Here is a 19553-nt window from a genome sequence, read left to right as displayed (position 1 = left end):
GTGAAATCACTAAACTGTCTCTTTCCAACATTTCTGACAACATTTTTCTGTTCAGTGACCATCACTGGGACAGCAGGTGGACAACCAGGAAGGCAATCACAGGCCAGTTAAATCTCAATGAGGTAAGAAACTTTGTGAAGGGTGGAAAAGAGATTTAAACAGATTAGTCAGAAGAGGCACTCTTGGGCATAGTATGTGTTCGATAACCATCAGTCAATAGCTCAGACAATCATAAAACTGTGTCCTTTTCAAAGGGAGAAAAGCAAAATGACTTGGCAAACATTTTCTATTCCTCTCTCTCTGCCACTTTAAAATGGAAGAATTCTGGATCCTTGCTGTTAACCAAATGGCATTTACAGCTCTCAGTTGGCATGGGGCAGCTGAGAATCTAAAACGAGGAATGCTTATTCCATTTCCATTTCCATGGAAACCAGTCACCAACTGGTGAAAACAAGGTAGATCAAATTTTTGAACAAGAATGTTGAAATAATCACTGTTTTAAAACTTTTCTCTTGCCTTGGGATGGAGAGCATATTGTAATCTTAGGAACACACTGAGATGCGTGTTCACCACTGTTTTGTCATAATTCTTTTCATAATCACAGTAATGACTGTATCCATAGGAGTTTTTTGGGTCATTCTTTGAAGGAAAGATTGCTGTAAATCCAATAAATAAATCATTTAATAAAATGCAAAATTAAATGATCTTTTAAGGGTTTTTTTTAAAAATCAAAATAAACTTATGGCAATTAAGTAAACCTAAGGCAACCCACTCCAGTACTATTGCCTGGAAAATCCCATGGACAGAGGAGCCTGGTAGGCTACAGTCTATGGGGTCGCAAAGAGTCAGACACGACTGAGCAACTTCACTTTCACATTTCACTTTCACTTTCAAGAATGCCTTTCAAAATTTATGATCATGTTCCTCTTCTTCCATGTCCTCTGAGCAAATGCATAAGGCAAGAAAAGTGGTAATTTCCATAGAATGGCTTGACTCTGATCAGTTTTCTTGAACAGATTCAGAAGTGATATTCAATATTTTATTGACACTTGACTATGAAAATCTGACTTTGAAAAGACTCTTGAAACAACCAATTGTTACAGAGTGTAGATGAACTCCTTAAGCTCTGGGATCCATTTAGTTTTTCCAAGAGAATTTGACTTGCACCCTCCCCCGGTCCCACTAAAATCCATATACCACTCCCACTGTTTCCACTTTTAGAATATAAACATTCCAAACTGGGTAGAAGTGATTTCCCCTGGAGAAATAGGAGGAAAAGTGTGTCAGTGATTCATTTCATTCACAGCTACATTGCTAAGTGTTCCTGATGATAAAACCTCTAAAGCAGTGCTAATACCCTGCATTATCACATGGGCTAGTAAGGCCTATAGTATTCTGAACATTAAGAATGCATTATCTGTAATTCTCACAGCAAACTTCAAGGAGCTATTTTTGTCTCCATTTTATATATAAGAGAAAATTAAGTCCCCCAGTGGCAAAAAGATTTGTCCCAAGTTATTCCTATAACCATTTAGCATGTCTCCCCATGTCAGACTTTTACAATCACAGTCACACTGCTCAGACACCATTCCCTAATTCCAGCTTGTATTCCTAGTTCAAAAACATCACCATGTCTTAATTCCTAATCTCTAGATTAATTCTAATCTCCTCATATCAGTAAAATATAAACATAATTGGAAATGTCTGACCTCAATCATTATTATTTTTTGAGTATGAAGAACTCATGTATGATTATTATTTTTAATTTTTCAGCTAAATTCTAAATCTGAAGCTGTTCCTTAAGTTGGTCCAATTATTTCTGATTTGCTTCTTTCCAAGGTATGCTAAATATTTAAGCAGTTTGACCTTAATTTTTAATATCAACATTGTAGTTAATATATGAGAACACAATAAAAAGAAGGATATTTAAGTGTAATGAGATGGAAAGATAGATTTTCACTAGATTTCAAATCTCTAAAGGAATTACCTCAAAAGTTCCATCAATCAGTAATAAATGTACACAGTCTATTTTTACCATTTCATACTAAAATTACTCTGTGAAAACAATTTTTTAGGCTTATACTACTTGATTTAACTCCCTGTTTAAAGAAAAGCCAGGACATAATATCTGAAAGAAAAAAAAAAAACTTAAATAAAAGTTTAATTAATTTATAATTTTTCTGATGGCTAAGAATTAATGATCAAGTGATATTAATGAACATGGTTCCACACAACTTGCAATATTTTCTTTCCATGTAAATTTTACTCTGCTATTCAGAATTGAAATGAAGCTCCTTAATTTTATCTAAGGAAAATACTAACAAGTATGCATATAAAGGGAAGATTTCCTCCTGTTACTGAAACTGTTAGTTATTTATAGTCACTTAAGGCAGGAGAAGATTGAGGGCAGGAGGAGAAGGGGATGACATAGGACGAGATGGTTGGATGGCATCACTGACTCAATGGACATGAGTCTGAGCAAACTCAAGGAGACAGTGAAAGATAGGGAAACCTGGCATGCTTGGGGTCAATGGGGTCACAAAAAGTAGGACAGGACTTAGCAACTGAACGATAAAGACCAATAGAAACAAAAATGGCTGTTAGGGCAATTTACTCAATAACTTAGAATATTAGAATAAGGACGGATTAAAATAAATTTAAATCTTTTATTTCTGACACTGGTTTTAAATTCTTCACCACATTTCATGGTCTTTTTTCCTCCTCTGGTTTTCTCAAGGAAAAAAAAGGGCAATGATCTTGCCACAGAGCAGAGATATAGGGAAACTCAGCTTTCATTTGTGTTAAATTAGTAATAATTATAATGCATATCAAGACTACACCGTATAGTTAACAACTACAAAGCATGGCAGAATGATAATCACTTATTGCATGTCTATTATTCACCAGTGTCCAACACAAATGAAGCATGCTGTTTTCAGAGAGCTGTAAAAAAATTTAGTCAAAACTAGAGTATAATGCAATATAAGTTAAAAATAGAGGACACATTATGAGTTCTTTGCATATATCTAAAGAGTTTGGACTTGGTCACAAAGGGCTTGAAGAAAGAGCAAAAACATGTTCAGATTTGTAATTTAGATAAGAGGCTATAGGAAAAATAAGAAATTTATGACTTCTCTTAACAAAAAAGAAAAAAACAAAATGGGTAAACAGGAAGATGCTTTTTATTTCAAAGCTTGCAAGGAGCTCACTGATACCAAGGCACTTCCAGCCACCACACATTCTCTTTGTAATGATTATTCCCTCTCATCAGTCATTTTTCAAGACTCAGGTCAAATGCCACAGCTCCAGAAGACTTCACTATAATGTCTACCTACCTCCAGTGACAGCTCTTCTAAACCTTATTTCTCTGGTCTGTAGCACTGATTTACAATGGCTTATTTGGTTCTGTATAAACAGAAGTCTTTATTTCAAATCTGATTTTAGGAGGAATGTTGTTGTTCCCACTCTTTTGCCAATCCATGGACTGCAGCTCATCAGGTTCCTCTGTCCATGGGATTTCCCAGGCAAGAATACTGGAGTGGCTTGCCATTTCCTTCTCCAGGGTAGATCGAACCTGTGTCTCCTGCATTGGCAGGTGGATTCTTTACCTCTGAGCCACCAGGGAAGCCCTTTAGGAGTAACTGCTACTGCTAAGTCACTTCAGTCATGTCCAACTCTGTGCGACCCCAGAGATGGCAGCCCACCAGGCTCCCCTGTCCCTGGGATTCTCCAAGCAAGAACACTGGAGTGGGTTGCCATTTCCTTCTCCAACACATGAGAGTGAAAAAGTGAAAGTGAAATCGCTCAGTTGTGTCCAACTCTTAGCGACCCCATGGACTGCAGCCTACCAGGTTCATCCACCCATGGGATTTTCCAGGCAAGAGTACTGGAGTGGGTTTCCATTGCCTTCTCCTTTTAGGAGTAAAACTACCAGTAAAATAGATTTTAATGAGGTTTTTAAAAAGGAGAGTGGTTTAGTTGAGGAAGAAGGAACTACACCCATTCCACACAGCCTCCTGACTGACAGAAAGCCTATTAAGATTGATCAACAGACTCCAGGCTTACATGAAACACAAAAAACAAAATGTCTCCAAACTGCATCTTGCCTAATGGCTTGTTTTTACTGTATCAGTTTAGTAACCGATCACTGTATTAGTTAAACGGTGGATTAAATCTTAAATTTCTACATACTCTAAGTATATCACTAGTTCGATTTTTAAGTGCTATTCTCCTAGTAAGTATTCAGAAGGTCTTTTCTGAATGAAACTATATGTCATAATATAAGCACTAGATTCTCAAAAATAACTACAATTACTGCCACGAACTAAAAGTGCTCATTATTTATCAACACTGTATTCAAAAATAGCACCTAGTATCATGTTCCAAATTAAAGTGCATGAAGTGATACAAAGAGCACAAATTTGTAAGATTCACTTTCATAAGCTATGTGAACCTGCCTTGAATTGTATTTTCCCCCCCTGGAAAAACAGGGACACCAGTGTTACTTCATTTCAGTTTCTTTGCTGCAACCGAGTTGAGCAGAAAAGCAGTTTGTTCAAAAGCCACTGTGAAGCTGAGAATCAGAATGGTTGGGAGCACAGAATTAACAAGATGGAGGCGAAGGATCAAGAAAAACACCTGGCTGTTCTATGAGGAAGGACCTGCTGGGAGAAAGAGGGGCTGCACAGAAAGAACACAAGCGAGGGAGAGCTTACTTGGCCTTTCCTTTCGCCAGCTTGCACATGTGCTACTGATCTTTAGCATCTAGACTACATGGCCCCTGACCAAGACTAGAGCAGGGGAGGATGAGCAAGTCACTATTGAATCTGGCAATTCTAGCCACTATACTGGAGAGAAGTCTTGGCTCTCCATCAAGATTCAAAAGACAAAACATTCCTTACACATAAAAAACAACACAGACACTGGGGGCCCAAAACACCACCTACTACCTATCTGATATGAATTTTTACAAGTCAGAGAATTATGTAAAAATGCTTTGTGAACTGTAAAGTTCTAAATAAATTATTATCCTTGGTAGATGGTGCCTCTGTATTTGAGAAGATGAAATCTGAAATGTCTTAGAAGGACTAATGCCAGGTGACGGAATCAGAAAATCTGTTCTTTTTTCTTATCCCTCTTGGAAAACATATACTGACCCTGATGAACTCTATTTAGACTTTGCTGAGTTTATAGCCCAAGGGAAAAACAGCCAAGGTTTCTTTACAGGACAAAGTTGTTCCCTGCTCCCCCACGTAAATCATGTACCAAGCTCATCAAAGCTATAGAACTGTTCACAGGAAAACCAAATAAGCAGGTTGTATATACTGGGCTTCAAAAATTATAATTACTTAGCCGTGAATTTTCAAGTATGAACAACGTGTAGTGTTTGTCCATGTATCAGCACAGCTTTTGGAGGGTATGGCTCAAAACATCCTCTCAGTGTACAAAAGGATCATTCAATTTTATTTAGCAACTTATCTAACAGTTACTTGGGCCTCCCTCCTCCATTCACATTGTCCTGGCTTACTACAAATACATGTGTGGGGAATCTATGTGTATTATATTCATAAAGATTTCAGAAGCTTCTGCATTTAAAAACATGTGAATTTAAGATGAGCACCGTTGTTCTAACAAAGTCTATTTTCTGAGCATCAGAAAAAACATTTCCCTAATAAGAAACAAGGGAAGAACATTAACAGATATGAAGTTGCTGTGGGTATTTTGTTTCAACCAAGATGAATTAAACAAGGGTTAGTAGACCTTCCAGTTGAAATAAGTTTTACAATGGAGATTCTAACAGAAGCTCATAGAAACATTATTAGAAAATTGGATGATAATAAATGGCATCAACTGATATAAGAACAGTACATACGATCATAAAATCTGAAAGAAAGAATATCTATATAACTTGTAATGGCATACCTGAATAATTGCTCAGATTTGCATTTGAGTTACAAACATTTCAACAAATATGAATAAACACTCCTAAACATGAATGAACACCAGCAAAATGGGTCTCATCTCCATACTTCCATGTTGTAGAATGTGGTTCTACCATTATAATGTCACCAGCATTACTCTCTGTAGAGCAATTTGATACAAATTCAGTGCACTGAAAAATTAAGCCACAGTTGCTATGGCACCTCTGTATTAGGGACAACTACTGCCACAATAACTGGGGCCTCTCAGATCAGATCAGATCAGTCGCTCAGTCGTGTCCGACTCTTTGCGATCCCATGAATCGCAGCACACCATGCCTCCCTGTCCATCACCAACTCCCGGAGTTCACTCAGACTCACGTCCATCGAGTCAGTGATGCCATCCAGCCATCTCATCCTCTGTCGTCCCCTTCTCCTCCTGCCCCCAATCCCTTCCAGCATCAGTCTTTTCCAATAGGTCAACTCTTCGCATGAGGTGGCCAAAGTACTGGAGTTTCAGCTTTAGCATCATTCCTTCCAAAGAAATCCCAGGGCTGATCTCCTTGCAGTCCAAGGGACTCTCAAGAGTCTTCTCCAACACCACAGTTCAAAAGCATCAATACTGGGGCCTCTATTGTCCCGTAAATGGTAATACTTCAAAGTGCAGATGAGATGAGGCAAATGCATGGTTGTTCATGGAGCTACTTCTGAGACTGTCCTTCACTTAGGGACTCCTTTTGCTCCCTTTGAATTAAATTTCAATCAAATCAAGACCTCTAATTCTTTTCCATTCAAATTCCAGTTCTTTCTCAGATGCTCCATTATCCAGTCTCCCACAACACTACTTACATGATGTGTGAGATGGGTGGATAAGAGAAAGAAAAAAATAATCAAGGGTTTTTGTTTCAAATATTCCTTTTTCCTTTGAGAAGCATGAAAGGGATCTGTCGTTCCTTTAGGAAGGAATTAAATTGTATGAATGTTGTATGAATGTAAATTGTATCAATTGTATGAAAATTGTGAATTTCAGCCAATGAAATTAACAACACAAGTCACAGTTAAAACTGCTTGAATCACTCAAGTTCTAGCCAGATTCACCCAGTACAAACTATATAAACTGGTGCCAAGACCAGGAGATTGTGAGTGACAAATGCATTCTTCTGCATAATGGCAATATAATGCCAGAGCCTATGGGAAGGTTAAGCAACCAGAATGGGGTGGGGACGGGGTGGGGGAGGTTGGAGGAAGAGAGAGATCTGTGATATGAGGAGGGGAGATGCTAGAGGGTTGGGGAGAAAATAAAAGTCTATATTTGGTCATCAGGACAGGTGTATGAGGGAGGTAAGTGAGTGAGACTCAACCTCAGAAAGAGGGAAAATCAACCAAGAGCATAAAGGTCATACAAAATCTTTAGTAGTCAGCTACTCTCAGCCCAGGATCTAGCCATAGGTACTTTATCTGCAATTCATGCAAATTTAAATGCATTTACTAGCATATGTAAATGATATGCAGATGGTGTAAGGATATCTAAAAATGGAAGAGGTAAACTCTTCTAGCAAAGGTCAGTCTTTTCTGAAATTCATGAGATGGCAGCTTGTGATGAGAACATGAGGCAGAGAAAGTGGGAATTCAGGGAAATCTGCTGGAAAATCACGAGTAGTCAACTGTTTTTCTCAATTTATTCAAGTTATTTTAGGTGTTCTATAGGCAAGATAATTCACAATTTTCCAAAGCAGGACACATCTTTAAGACCCTACACCTTCTGTACCCTAAACCTTCTCCACGCAGGAGAAGGTTTCTGATTCCCACTGGCTCTTATTGGTCTCATTTTCTTCCTCCTAAAGAGACTCTTTCACAACCCACGTTTTCAGAGCACTCTCAAGGGCTGTCAATTACGTGTAAAAACATTGGGAAAGTGTCTCTTAGGTTTTGTGATTCCAACTTCAAACAGTCCCTATATCCATACAGAGAAAATTAACTACCTGCCACCTGAGAATCAGACTAAAACTTTATCTTATTACTCTTTTATCACCCTTAATAATATTAACAGAATCCATATCTGTGGCAATTATATATAGTTTACCAAAACATTTATTTACATTAACAATATGACCAACCTGGTAATCATTCAAAAAATTTAAAAGCTATTAATATATACTAGTAGAATTATTTAAGAGCAGAGACCCAAGCTCTAACTTCCACATGGCACCCTCTGATCAGACCATAGCTGAAGCCATCCTTTAAAAAGAAAAACCAAAATCTATAAAGCTTTTCGGAGTATCATTTGGGTGGCCTTCATTGATTTCCACAGAATAAATGCCACTGTGAGGTCAGACCTGTACAGTCATTCTCTGTAATAAAGGATTTTTTGTTATTTGGTCAAAGTCATGGGTACGTAAGGTGTGGGCAATCTTTGTGGACCAACCTCCTCTCTCTGGAGAAGCAAGGCTCTAAGCACCAGCACTTGGTAAAGCCAGGCTCTTGGTTCTTTCCTGAATACAGCAGTAAGGCATTCTGGTAATTGCAGTTCTTTCAAGGTAGTAAACTTACCGAAGCATGTGATCAGCATAGGAATTAATTTCTCATCTACTTGACCACAGGTTAATTAACTATGCAGGTGAATAGATGACATGGGAACAAATGAGCTCAAATTGCGATTCTGCCACATGGTGACAATAGCCACTTTAATTCACCTCTCCAGTCTCTGTCTCCGACAGTGGGTTGTTGTGAGCAGTAGATGAGAGGACCCACTGACGTGCTCACTGTATTAGCAGCTGTTTACACTGCATTCAAATGCAGCTGAGTAGCAACCCCACAGACATATAGATTATTTGTTTTTGTTTAAGTCAAACAGGGTCACAAAGATATTGATGTGGCGGGGGGAGGCTTTGCCAAGAATGCTTCTCCCCAAAGTCACAAAATGAACAGCAAGGTGGAGACTGTTAACCAGGTCTCACCCAAAATCAGGACCGTTTTCTTTCTATCACCTTGCATTCTTTGGTGACCTATTTTATGAGAAGAGAAATCAGCATGTATGTCCTGATCTAAGACATATTTTCTACCTCTCTATCTTTTATTAAGGATTATAATGGAAAAGGACAGCTACATGGATATTACACACACACACACACATTTATTTATCTTCAGTACACTGGAACAACAGGCTTCTACTGTAATTAACTGAATTGCTAAAACAAAAACATCATAACATCTCTTCTAGCTTGTAGAAACAAAATTCTAACTTCAGTCCCTTATCTTACAAGGCATTTTATTTGAATAAGAAAGCAACCAATATCTAAATATTAATAATATCTTAATACTAAAATAAGCCCTTAGTTTGCAGTTTGATTATATTTTCAGCATATTCTTCTTCAGGGATCTATATATGGAGTGAAATAAACAAAACAACAGTGCTTTTCTCTTTAGTTTGTTTCCTGCTTAGCCTGTGGACACTGGCTGATCACACATGAATGGTGCTGGACGCCTTGTCCACCTCTCTGTAATAATAATACAAATAACACAGTGCTAGCACTGACCTCTCAAGGTCTCTGTGCTCTCAATTGTACATATTTCTGGATATAAGGAAACAAGAGAAATAGAAGGAGCCAAGGTGGAGGTTAGAGGAGAAGATGAAAAGAGAAAGATAAATAAATATACCTGTCTGGAAACCCTGCTCAAATGCTTAATCCATTATTTAAAAAGGATACTTATGTCTTTCTCTTACTGCAATTTCCATCTGCTTTAGAGGCTTTAGGAATTTGTGAGTTTGTTTTTTAAATAAGAAATTTAAATGGAAGCCACTATCAATTATTCATGTCAATAGTGCACTGTTTAGCATAAATTAAACCCAAACTTCATTGTAACCTATAGCATCAATCAGACCCTTTATCAGAACTGGTACTGTGAGCCCCAAGAAACTATGTCCCCAAGTCCTTGAAGAGAACACACTGAAACCGACAGAGGGAACAAAGGGCCTGAAAACTGTGCCGTTTAATCATGCTTATGAGCCCTGGAGAAGGCAATGGCACCCCACTCCAGTACTCTTGCCTGGAAAATCCCATGGACAGAGGAGCCTGGTGGGCTGCAGTCCATGGGGTCGCTAAGAGTCGGACACGACTGAGTGACTTCACTTTCACTTTTCACTTTCATGCATTGGAGAAGGAAATGGCAACCCACTCCAGTGTTCTTTCCTGGAGAATCCCAGCAATGGGGGAGCCTGGTGCGTGGCCATCTATGGGGTCGTTCAGAGTCGGACACGACTGAAGCGACTTAGCAGCAGCAGCAGCATGAGCCCTGGAATCATTCATACTGTAGTTTATTAAAGAAATACACTTCAGGTGTTAGGCTTACAGGAATTTGAGGTTAGACAACCACTTTCTGTATTTACTCAGCTCTCATTAAAGAATAAATAAACAGCCACCAAGACAACTCTTACAGGCGTAGTTATTTTCTTTCTTAGAGGTATCTGAGCTCTTTAATATTGGGTATAAAAATTTATTCCAGGGACTTATATCTTACTGTTAAAAAGTATATTCAAGGGACTTATATAGAGAAGCAGACAGGATTTGGGAAAATCAATGAGGAAGAATACAACATTCTAGACTAGCAACACTGGGAAGTCAGCCTTAGGGCCACCTAAGGGGAAATATGATCATCTGGGACACAGCTAACCCCCAAGGGCTCGGCAAGGAGGGAGCAGAAAGTAAATACCCTTTCTTTACTCTTCTGCATCCCACTGATGTCTTGCTTGAATGTTCCACTGGCCAAACCCAGTGGAAAGTCAGAGGGCCAGGGAGTCCCTTAATGCAGTCCTCAGAGGTCAGCTTTCTGGGTGGAGGGTAAAAACTATCCAACACAAGGTTCATTATATATAACACCCTTTAATAGTTACTACTTTGGGATACATTTTGCTAATTCATCTAGATGAGCCAGTCAAGGTTGATACTTTTGCAACTTTTGTAGGACCAAACAGACATTTCATATCCCAAACACTGGAACTCATCTCAGAATCTGTTTTTGCCTCTCTATTCCCTATCTTGGTATGTGTGACCCCATTTACAATAGCAAAGGTTTTATTCACTAAAAGAAGTAAGTTCACAGATGCTGTGAAAATTCACTGGAGGGCATCCAACTCGGATGCAGGAGGTGAGAGAAGGCTTCCCAGGAGAAGTGATGCGAATGGAAGGGAAAGGAGGAATTACACGGATGCAGATGGTGGAAGGCTGAAAGAGTGTGGTGCTTCAGGGAACTGTGCAAGTCCTGCAGGGTTGATAAAGTGGGGGGAGGGGTGGGCACACAAAGCAGAACAGACTTAATAATGAGGGAAGAGGCGGGTCAGGAAGGATCTTGCATTTCAATAAAATTTCAAGGTATTAAATCTCCCTGACGGCTCAGATGGTAAAGAACCTGCCTGCAAAGTAGGACACCTGGTTAGATTCCCTGAGTCAAGAAGATCCCCTGGAGAAAGGAACGGCTAACCACTCCAGTATTCTTGCTTGGAGAATTCCACGGACAGAGGAACCTAGTGGGCCACAGTCCATGGGGTCGCAAAGAGTCGGACGTGACTGAGTGACTAATATTATCTTTGATTGAATATCTAAAAGATTTTTTAGTATTCTTATTTTGGTTCTAAAATACCACTTGAGCAGCAGGATGAGGTGAGACTGGAGACAGGGAGACCATCTAGGAGATTTTCCAAGGATGCAGGTGAGAAGAAGGGATTAGACTAACAGAAGGCTAGTGTGGATAACGGACAGGGGAGACGAGCATCGGTCTTTGGAGAGCTATAAAGAGGGGGACTTAAATGGTGAGGATGGTCAGGACTTGTGACTAATGGCTGGTGAGGGAAGGGACGGGAAGGCTGGCTTCTGGCCTGAGAGCAGACTTTTCCTACTGTTAATCAGTTTTCTGTGAGGCCCCAGACATGGACCACTTCCCAGAATCTAGAAGATGGTCCCAAATGTTACTTATTTCAACATACTGCATCATGAACCTATGTGATAGAAACAAATTTTATACAATGTTTGTTTTAGGTTCTCTCATGGACAAAAAATCTATAGACGTATACGGAAAGTATCAAGGTTATTTTTCACAACCATCTCTTTTGAACACATTTGGACTCTGGTATGTACATTTGTAGTCAACTTTACATAAATTCCTGGAGAAGGAAGTGGCAACCCACTTCAGTATTCTTGCTTGGAAAATCCCATCGATGGAGGAGCCTGGTAGGCTATAGTCCATGGGGCTGCAAACAGTCGGACACAACTGAGCAACTTCACTTACTTAAATTCATGTGCTAATCATTGATCAAGTATATAGTAGGATTGTTGTGATTTTTGTTGTTTAGTTTCTAAGTCATGTCTGACTCTTTTGTGACCCCATAGACTGTAGCCTACCAGTCTCCTCTGTCCATGGGCTTTCCCAGGCAAGAATAGTGGAACGGGTTGCCATTTCCTTCTCCATATAGAAGTATGAAAGTGAAAGTTTCTTAGTCATGTCTGACTCTTTGCAACCCCATGGACTGTACAGTCCATGGAATTCTCCAGGTCAGAATGCTGGAGTGGGTAGCTGTTCCCTTCTCTAGGGATCTTCCCAGCCCAGAGATCGAACCCAGGTCTCCCGCATTGCAGGCAGATTCTTTACCAGCTGAGCCACCAGGAAAGCCCAAGAATACTGAGTGGGTAGCTTATCCCTTCTCCAGCGGATCATCCTGATCCAGGAATCAAACTGGGGCCTCCTGCATTGCAGGTGGATTCTTTACCAGCTGAGCTACCAGGGAATCCTACATAGGAGTATATCACAGTGTTATTCTGTGAAAGGATAAGAGGAAATTTTTCAAAAATATTTGGAAAAAAACCAATCAGCCTCTGTTAATGGCCCCACTTCTTTTGGTCTTTTTGTCTGACCTACTTAGCTACAGGATAATTTTATCTGAACATGTGTGGCTAAATCCTGGGTATCAAGAAATGATGCTTCTACAGGCTAAGATTGTAGATTTCAAGTGTGGTCTTCTCTCCAGTGCCGAGATAAAATACTTGCTGTAACGGTAGACAGCACGGCCTACCTTCACCAGGTCTGCTTTTGAATACCATCTCCTGACAACAGTCCTCATCTGCAGGGATGAGAACGCAAAGGCCACACAACACGGTGACATTCTTAAAACCAGAAATGATGCGTGAAAAGGACACTAGAGAACCAGAAGAAATGTACTTCCATCCACCCTGGCTAAACCTTCCTGGGAATAGAGATAAGGGACAAAGATGAAAACTCCATTCCTTTTGGAAAATGAGTCTTTAACCTATGCATTGGTTTGTTTTGAAAGGAAATTAGATTCTGGGCTCACAAAGCACATATTCAAGATTCAACGTGTGGTCTCATCTCCCACTAAATATGTTGCTATGACTCTTCAGCAGAGGGAACATTTAAAAAGAAGCAACCTAGGGAAGGAAAAATCTAACTCAGACATCCATAATTCATTTATCAGAAATGGGAGTAGTGGCATGAAATGCCAGGAGGCTGTTTCATTTACAGGGAGGCATTTTCTATTTTAAACCTAGAACAATGCAGTCAGCTTTATTCTGCAAGTTAATATGAATGGAGGGAAAGTGAAATGGGAGAACAGGTTTAATGGTCTCTCTCAACCATGCTATTTCTTTAGTATCTGTTATTTAGGTTTGACACACCACTGTTTGGGGACTTGAAAAAAGTGATAAGAAAAGGACTTTGATAACTTTTTTTACTTCAGAGGTGATTTTCTTTACCCCAAAGCTTCAGTGCTAGAAATGTAATCAGGTAAATCTGAGACAGATGATTTGCATATAGTTTTGAGGGTACATTGTCTGTTAGTACAGTCGTCCCTTGGTATCCTCTGGACATTGGTTTCAGGGACTCCCTGCAGATACCAAACTCCAAGGATGCTCAAGTCCTTGACATAAAATGACACAGTACAGTCAGTCCTCCACACCCTCAGGCTCCACAGCACAGTTAGGAAGAGCCCACGACAGGACTAAAACTCTTCAGGTAACAGATTCTAAGTCATTTCCTAATTAGTTAGCAGCTTAGATTACTGCCTCATTGTATCCCCTAAGCACGTAACAGAGCAATTCAACAGGTAGTGTTTCAATCATTATCCACTGAATGAATGAACACACACAGCTAGGTGTCAAATAATTCCAAATATTCTCCGCAGCCTACCAGTCAGATTGTAAAATGAGAAGGTACTTGCACAACATATGCTTCAACTGCATTCAGGTGATGTTTAAAAATTCCTCCCCCTCACTCAGTTCAATTCAGTTGCTCAGTTGTGTCAGATTCTTTGCGACTCCCATGGATTGCAGCACACGAGGCCTCCCTGTCCATCATCAACTCCCACAGTTTATTCAAACTCATGTCCATTGAGTCAGTGATGCCATCCAACCATCTCATCCTCTGTCGTCCCCTTCTCCCACCTTCAATCTTTTCCAGAATCAGGGTCTTTTTAAATGAGTCAGTTCTTCGCATCAGGTGGCCAAAGTATTGGAGTTTCAGCTTCAGCATTAGTCCTTCCAATGAATATTCAGGACTGAGTGGATCCTTTAGGATGGACTGGTTTGATCTCCTTGCTGTCCAAGGGACTCTCAAGAGTCTTCTCCAACACCACAGTTCAAAAGCATCAATTCTTCAGCACTCAGCTTTCTTTATAGTCCAACTTTCACATCCATACATAACTACTGGAAAAACCATAGCTTCACTTTAAATTTAAGGCACCATGATTGAGTAAAGGGAAATGGAATATTGGATGGAATTAAAGAGAAGCAGATTTGGCGACTTCCGTGGTCCCAAGTGACTCAGTGGTAAAGAATCTGCTTGTCAACACAGGAGATGCAGGAGATATGGGTTCAATCCCTGGGTTGGGATGATCCCCTGGAAAGGAAATGGCAACCCACTCCAGTATTCTTGCCTGGGAAATTCCATGGACAGGGGAGCCTGGCTGGTTACAATCCATGGGGTCATAAAGGAGTCACACATGACTTAGTGACTGAGCATGCACACACAAACTCTCTACCTAATGCTCACCATCAGCAAATAGTTCATGGTCCTGCACCCATCCACAGACCACACTGAGTAGCACTGCCCTAGATTAACATTCCTCCTAACTGGTGGTCAAGTGGCTAAGATTCTGTGCTCCCAATATAGGGAGCCCAGGTTCATTCACTGGTCAGAGAGCTAGATCCCACATGCCTCAACTAAAGATTCCACACGCTGCAATGAAGAAAAGACTCGGCACAGCCAAATAAATAAATATTATTTTTTCAAAAAAGCAGATTTACTGTCTACCAAATGAGTCATGGTTCCCAGCCCCAATAGAATCATAAAGCACATCTAAACCTCTAACCATGGAAATAAACAAAGGCTTCCAAGTCTTAATTGAAATTTATAATGTTCATATGTACATGTATTTTGAGACAATTATAATTTTAACTGATTATTTATTGAGAACTGGATGTAGGAACTGAATAATTACAATAAGTTATAATTATCTAGTACCTATTATATAGTCAGCCCTACGTCTGCTGTTTTACATATTTTCTTGCTAATCTTTGGAAGTATTATTATGCCCATTTCAGAGATTTCTAAAAATACTAACGCTCAGAATAGTTAAGCCTAAAGTCTTAGAAAAGACTCTTGAGAGTCCCTTGGACTGCAAGGAGATTCAACCAGTCCATCCTAAAGGAAATCAGTCCTGGGTGTCATTGGAAGGACTGATGTTGAAGCTGAAATTCCAATACTTTGGCCACCTGATCCAAAGAGCTGACTCATTTGAAAAGACCCTGATGCTGGGAAAGATTGAGGGCAGGAGGAGAAGGGGATGGCAGAGGATGAGATGGTTGGATGGCATCACCAACTCGATGGACATGGGTTTGGGTGGACTCCGGGAGTTGGTGATGGACAGGGAGGCCTGGCGTGCTGCGGTTCATGAGGTCACAAAGAGTTGAACTTTGCTGAGAGACTGAACTGAAAGACCATAAAGCTATTAGGGTGAACCAAAGCTAAAAGTCAAGTCTCGAACTACAAACCACTCTTTATTTTCTGATGTCAAGTGACTTCTACTAATACAGAATTATCTAAGGACCCACTCTTAAAAGACAGATCCATCAATTATATTTATAATTATGGTCTAGTGAACAGAGATGATATTTTAACCCAAAATGCCTAAATTTGGCCAAAAAGTTCATTTGGGTTTAGCCAACCCAATACATGCTTGTGGTTAGCCAAGAAAAATTGGGCAGCACTAGTGAGCTTCCCCGGAGAAAGCAACGGCAACCTACTCCAGTGTTCTTGCCACGAGAATCCCAGGGACGGGGGAGCCTGGTGGGCTGCTGTCTATGGGCTCGCACAGAGTCGGACATGACTAAAGTGACTTAGCAGCAACAGCAGCGAGCTTCCCGAGTGGGCAGTGATAGAGAATATGCCTGCCAATGTAGGAGACACAAGAGACGTGGGTTCGATCCCTGGATCAGGAAGATCCCCTGGAATAAGAAATGACAACCCATTCCAGTATCGCTGCCTAGAAAATTCCATGGGCAAAGGAGCCTCACGGGCTACAGTCCATGGGGTTGCAAAAGAGTCAGACACGACCAAGCATGCACACATGTGTCTTGGATGTGCATGGATTGATAGGGCCATCTGATGCCCCAGGTGACTGATGGTTTTCATAAAACAGAGGCAGGAGTGCGGGTGCTGCACTCTGGAAAATGTCATATTTCACTGTCAAGGCTACAAACCTAAGCACACATCCAGAACATGCCTGTGTCCTCTAACACTCATACCCACATTACACGAAAGAGCACTACTTAGAACGGGTCAAAACAGCACACACTAGGATATACCAGTGTGACCAGGAAGATAGCTACTCTTCTTGAGCAAAGGTCTTGGCAAGCAACCAAGTTTGAAAGGTGTCCTCACAAAGGATACAGTTTTTAAAAGACAGCCAGTAAAAAAGCCATCAAAGCCAACACTCAAAGAATTGTCTTCACATACACACTTTGTGGCCAGCACCGTTAGTCACAGGACTGATACACCTTAGGAGAATAGTTTTGATACAAAACTCACTACATCTAGATTCAGACAGAACTGGCTACAGGGCACTACACACTTGCAGTTCCCCTCTACAGCACCCCTGTCCCTTCACACTCTGTACAAGTATTCGTTGGGTGTTAACTGCATCTTGACTTTCCTCGAGCTTTCCTGTTTCTCTTTTCTCTATACACACAAATGTTGATGAGATAACTTTAGCCAATGGATATGGCATAATCAGTTCTACTATAATGCTTGCCTTGAAAACAAAACAAAAATTTGCAATAACATTGACATATTACAGAATGATCTGAATATAATGTGAAATTTGCATTTGTTTATGAACAGTTTTGTATCAGAAACTCTAGGTGAATGTAGAGAACATACCAAGTTGCAATGAGCACCGTAGGAATACAGGAAACACACAGAACTACACACCTCAGGAACACAATGTGTCTACATCTGATGCTGTTGTTTCCTCTCTGACCTCGAATAACCCTCCTTCCACTTCATAATAACTTGCAAGCTTCCATGCTTCCAAAGACCATCCTGGAGGGTATCCTCCACTCTAGTGAATTGTACTCCTTCCTCCCAGCCTATTTCATTATTTTCCTATTTTCTCTTCCTCAAATTTTTCATCTTTATCTCATTTTTTCTTCCTCTTTTTCTCTTGCACACAGAGTGGCAAGCATGTGAGTAGAAGCAGATGCAATGGGCACACACTTCTATAAGCCAATTTCAGGTCTTAATCAAGATAAAGTGACAGGAGGGGCAGAATAGGGGTGGGGGAGTGGGAGGTTCAAACTACTGGGTGTAAAATAAGCTACAAAGATGTTTTTTATAACACAGGAAATACTTCATAATAAATATTTTGTAATAACTGTAAATGGAGTATAACTTCTATAAATTGTATGAAAATAAAACAGCACAGCTAAAGAAGTCAGTGTCACAACAGAATTATAAACAAACTAGTTAGAATTTAATTTCATAATGATAAGACCACAGATTAAGTATAAAACTGATGGAAAGGGACTCTGAACCCAACCTAGCTCTCTGAATTATATTCTTTCCATTTTGAAGTACCAGACTGGCACACACTTTTTTTTTAGCCTTCTTTATGACAAGATGTCAAAGGTCAGCTCAGCACTCTGTATTATCAAACTGTTTTGGTCAATAATTCAATCTTTCATTCTCTCAAACTTACTGTTATTGAAACCAATTATCTCTAGTCACAACTCATTGAAATGAAAGGTACTTGGATCATTTTCCTTTTCATTACCTTAAGAACTTAGCCTTGTGTATAATATACAGAGCAAGAGCTTATAAACAAACCACTTGAGTTGGATTCTTTGCTTCCTAACATCTCCATCTCTTACTACCTGTTTAATCCTTGTCCACTTGACCTATCTGGGCCTTTTTCTTTTTGCTTCACATCTAAGGATTGCTGGGAGAGTTTTTATATAAGATAAAGTGCCACATTGATTAGTTTTATATATTTCTTAATCACTTAAAATGAATAAAACTGGGCTATTATTTTTAATAGGTGCCTACCATTTTTCTGTGCATGTCATTGATGAAGTTTCTGAGTGTGAGCTCCAACCACATTTTCCTATTACTCTGTGGTTTTAGACTTTGCATAGCGCGAGTATTTTTAGGAGCGTATATGTTGCACTAGGGGAGAAGGCAATGGCACCCCACTCCAGTGCTCTTGCCTGGAAAATCCCATGGATGGAGGAGCCTGGTAGGCTGCAGTCCATGGGGTCGCAGAGAGTCGGACACGACTGAGCGACTTCACTTTCACTTTTCACTTTCATGCACTGGAGAAGGAAATGGCAACCCACTCCAGTGTTCTTGCCTGGAGAATCCCAGGGACGGGGGAGCCTGGTGGGCTGCTGTCTATGGGGTCGCACAGAGTCAGACATGACTGAAGCAACTTAGCAGAAGCAGCAGAAGCAGCATGTTGCACTAGAGTAGACTGCACTAGAGAGTGAAATTTATCACAGGTGACCTTTTAAATATGGAAGCTTCAAGTTTCTTTTTCAGTGTTTCATGTTAGTTTGCTAATTAGGTTAAGTAAATTAGCTCACGTTGTCTCAAATTATTGATCATAACTTTAAACAGTGTAATCTAGACAGTAATGACCAGGCTTGATGGAAAACTATCCAGTTTACTTCAGGGCCCTTTCTTTTGTTTCAAAAGTTCTGGAAAATTCTATCTACATCAATTTGTATATTAATGCTTTCACCACCGAATCTGATTTATAACATTGATTCAATTGCTAATATTATCAAATAGCATATTTTTCACGGTAACTTTTTCAAGGCTTCTTTGTAAATGGTTAAGAAGGGGGAAGGGAACACCCCATGCATAGTCACAATTATCCAGGCTGCATGATTTTATCTAAATTTATCGACTTAATCAAATAATACCAGGTGAGAAAATTTTCCCTTAGGAAAAATGCAGGGTAGAAACTGTACATAATAAATGAACAAAACACCTCTCTTTATAACTTTTGTGATCCCAAACAAAAATAGGTAAGTAAAAATTCAGATGATAGTATCTAAATCACAATATTATCCT

At 39.9% G+C, this 19553-nt stretch overlaps 1 protein-coding gene across 4 annotated transcripts in view; it reads right to left on the bottom strand.

The window, feature by feature from the left end:
• Window positions 1–19553, bottom strand: part of PCSK5 (proprotein convertase subtilisin/kexin type 5) — a 519623-nt gene that overhangs the window by 354410 nt on the left and 145660 nt on the right. The gene's annotated exons all lie outside the window — the stretch shown is intronic.

This window comes from Bos taurus, chromosome 8, assembly GCF_002263795.3.
Source record: "Bos taurus isolate L1 Dominette 01449 registration number 42190680 breed Hereford chromosome 8, ARS-UCD2.0, whole genome shotgun sequence".
NCBI classification, from domain to species: Eukaryota; Metazoa; Chordata; class Mammalia; order Artiodactyla; family Bovidae; genus Bos; species Bos taurus.
This window is presented reverse-complemented; position numbering and strand designations above follow the sequence as displayed.